The sequence below is a fragment of the Sinocyclocheilus anshuiensis genome, unplaced genomic scaffold (genome assembly GCF_001515605.1).
Source record: "Sinocyclocheilus anshuiensis isolate Anshui unplaced genomic scaffold, SAMN03320099.WGS_v1.1 scaffold1038, whole genome shotgun sequence".
NCBI lineage: Eukaryota > Metazoa > Chordata > Actinopteri > Cypriniformes > Cyprinidae > Sinocyclocheilus > Sinocyclocheilus anshuiensis.
Genome location: NW_015536540.1, coordinates 472,099 through 475,907, shown reverse-complemented (window position 1 = coordinate 475,907; position 3,809 = coordinate 472,099). Strand labels below are relative to the sequence as shown.

At 38.5% G+C, this 3,809-nt stretch overlaps 1 long non-coding RNA gene across 1 annotated transcript; it reads right to left on the bottom strand.

Moving 5' to 3' along the window:
- Nucleotides 1-295: 295 nt before the first annotated feature.
- On the bottom strand, nucleotides 296-1,668 carry LOC107697189 (uncharacterized). The gene is made up of 3 exons (XR_001635171.1): nucleotides 1,636-1,668; nucleotides 934-984; nucleotides 296-760 (listed from the first exon to the last, which is right to left on the bottom strand). It is a non-coding gene; the product is annotated as an uncharacterized LOC107697189 (long non-coding RNA).
- Between the last annotated feature and the right edge of the window lie 2,141 nt (nucleotides 1,669-3,809).

Here is a 3,809-nt window from a genome sequence, read left to right as displayed (position 1 = left end):
GTTGCATTAATACGTATGCCATCCAATAGCATACGTTACCCATCCACATTCGCCGCTTCATTCATTGATATTCATTACAGGACAAAAGGCAAGCATGAAGTAAATACATGTGATCAGTCAGCGCTTTACTTATTCACTTCTCATGGGATCATAACCTGCGCACACAGGCCCAGAGCCTTGAGACTGTTCTATTAGAAGAGACACGCCATCACATCTCCAACTGCGAGTCTGATAAATATCCCCTCTGACTTCTGAAGACATAATCTCTATTTTTTTAATGATAAGCAAGCAAATGCACTTCCCTGCTCAGGATGAGCAGCCAGGGTCTATCTGAGCGAGCACCGACTGAACAAACTCTCCGGCGACACGTTGTCACGAACATGCGCTTTCCTTAAGTTGCCACAAAAATCTTTCTTTGAATCCGTGTTTGTTTGGCTTTGAATTTGCTCCGGCGTTTATCACAGAGATACGGAGGAGCGGGGAGGGAAGACGACTGTCTTAAAACCGCAACGTTGAAGCCGTGATCCCCAACAGTCTGTTGCTGAAGAAAGACATCGAGGCCCGTCGGAGAGGAATTAGGAGAATGTATAAACGAGTTGTTTGTTGCCTGGTTTGGAGCGTTCCGCTCCGCTTTCGTCGTAAGGCTTTGAAGGTGGTGAACGTCTGTTTGAAGAGTGAAATCGAGTGCGTTTGTTTTACATTTGGTTGAGGTGTCTGTGTCGCGTGGGCTTCAGATCCCTCCTGGTGCGTGTGTGTGAACCTGCAAGAAAATGTGCACAATCACACATTATTCCGCATACAAACTACACAAACAACTTCTACACTACTTTCTTGCAGACTTTCTAACTCTCAAAAAACATCATGTTAAATCTTCAGAAACCTTAAAGGTATAAGTTCACTCAAAGATGAAAATACCTGTCATTATTTACTCACCTTTTTTCTTTTGGGGAACACAAGGAGAATTTTTGCAGAACATCTGAGCTGCTGTTGAAAGTGGATGGTGATTTTAAATGTCAGGCACAAAAAAAAAAAAGCACTATAAATGTAGTGAACCTGTAAAAAAAAAACTATGTACACAATCACACATTATTCCATCTACAAAACCCATTAACAACAGCTTTACTAATTTTGTGTGGACTTTTTGGCTTTAACTTTAACAAAACAATGTTTAATCTTAAGAAACTCTAAGGATTGACCCTTTTCACAAGACTGTGATGACGCGTTTAGCGGTCATCAGCATCGTAAATTCTCAAAAGTTTTTAATGTTTTGATTTTTTTTTTAAATGTATGTACAATTATAACACTATACTTTGTATTATATCACCTTTGCATCAAATTACAAAAAAAACGAGTTAACGCTAATGCGAGGGTGTTTCTAATGCAGCATCTATGGGAGGGAATGGGTAAATTTAGTTCTGTCTTCTGACTGCCGTTACTAGCCTCTCTCAATTTTTTCCCTTTTTTTTGAAAGTCATGAAAACAGCATATTACAATTAAAAAAATATATTTGTGGTACTCTCCCATTCACTGCTCTTCAAGTAAACCCAGCTATGATGACTTCCGCTGCTGAGAACCCCGGAAATAAAAAGGTCCATAGCTCAATTAAAAATTAAAATACTGTCATTATTTACTTACCCTAATGTCAATGTTAACCTGTATGACTTTTTTTTTCTTTTTTTTTTCTGTGGAGCACAAAAGGGGAAATTGTGCAGAACATCTGAGCTGCTGATTTTTATTTACATACAATGAAAGTGAAAACATACAATGAAAGATGGCGATTTTGTCAAACACCGAAAAAAGAAAAAAAGCACCATAAAAGTTGCGAACCTGTAAAAAAACATTATTCCACCTACAAACCACACAAACAACATCTTTACTACTTTCTAATTCTCTCAATTGTTAAAATAATTACTTTTTAATTTAGAAAACCACAAAACATCATGTTTAATCTTCAGAAACCTCAAAGGTAATATGATGTTGCTAAAAAGAACATTATTTTGTGTATTTGGTGTAATGAAATGTGTTTATGCGGTATAAGGTTAAAAAAACACATTATTTTCCACATACTGTACATTATTGTTTCTCCTCTATGCCCCGCCTTTATGAAACGCGTCGATTTTTACAAAGCTCATCGGTCTGAAAAAGCGAGGTATGCTCTGATTGGCCAGCTATCCATTGGCCGAATACCTCAAGCGTGTGACGAAAATGTTACGCCCCTTACCATATTGTGATGCCCTGTCCGGCCGGAGCGACGAAACAAAAACATTAAAACCCATTATAAACGAGGCATTTGTTGCATCCAGTGGGGACATAATTACGGATTATAATGACTTATACTGTCTTTTTACACGTTGCGTTGCATCGCGCCGCGTAAACATAACACCATGTCTGCATTTGTGATCGGAGAAATGACAAACTACAAACGCTACTCTACACTGCCCAAAAAACTCGCGTTTGAATCGTCAGTGGCAAATTCTTTAAATATAAAAAACGTACTTACAGTCTGTGAGTCAGAACAGCCGGCATTGTAGTCTACTATACCAGGATCAGGAAACAGTCCTCCATAAAATGCGCTGGACACATCTGAATATTTGGGTTGAACTGTTCTGGAACAGTGTTGTAAATACAACTTAACCACTGATTTCTAGTCGTGTCCTCTTTTGGAAGGCCAAACAAAGTAGTTTCGCTTTCACAACGAAACAGCGTCACACACCACGGCCTTGAGTGAGCGGAGGCCGGAGGCCTAGAGTAAGCCGCGGCCTAGAGTGAGCGGAGGCCGGCTTGAGTGAGCAGAAGCGGGTGGGCTTGAGAACGACGCGGCCGGCGTCTTTGCAACTTTACAGATCTTCTTTATGCACGAAGAGCTTGTAACACTCCAAAGAGAAAGGAAAAATTTTAAATCACATCATATGACCCCTTTAAAGGTATAGTTCACTCAAAACTGAAGTTTACTCACCGTGGCGTCCAAACCGTCCGTGGAGAATAAAAGGAGAAATTTAGCAAAATGTCTGAGCTGCTGTTTTTGCATTTACATACAATGAAAGTGGATAGCGGTTTTAAATAGCAAACACCAAAAAGGAAAAAAGCACCGTAAAGGTAGTGAACCTGTAAGAAAATATGCACAATTACACATGATTTCACCAACAAACTCTAATTCTCACAATTGTTAAAAAAAATGACTCACCTGTTTATGTGGATCACAAAAGGAAAAGCCATTTGTTTGAGGTAATTTTCAATTCTTAAGCACCGAAAAAGAGAAGCGCCATGAAAGTTATGCATACATATATTACAATCTTCTGAAGCCATATGATAGATAAATAGGTGAGTTAATGATGACAGTACTTGAATTTTATGATCATATTACTAATCTTGTACTACAGTTATATCTGATCAAATGCACATTATTATTTCTTAGCTTGGGTTGAACAAATAATTTTTGCTCGGTTGGAACAGCAGCTACACTAATTATGTCTCTATTTGTTTCTCTGTTTCTGCCACGGTAACTAGGAATTACACAAGCTTCAGTCTGGATCCAGCCCTTACAAAGACCTGAGATACCGAACACCTGAGAAGAGATGATGCAAACCCCTTAGAGGACCTCAGATGATGCCAACCCTGAAACAACATAAACTACCAAATTTTGCTACAAGTTTGATTGCAACATATAATAATTGATGTTAATAGTGTCCATCGTCTGTTTGATTATGTCATTAACTGAATTTTAAGGTACATTTCTGCCATATGTACATCAAATTGACAGTCACCACTGATAAGCTACTACTAAATATATTGTAGAAACTTAATTTTCT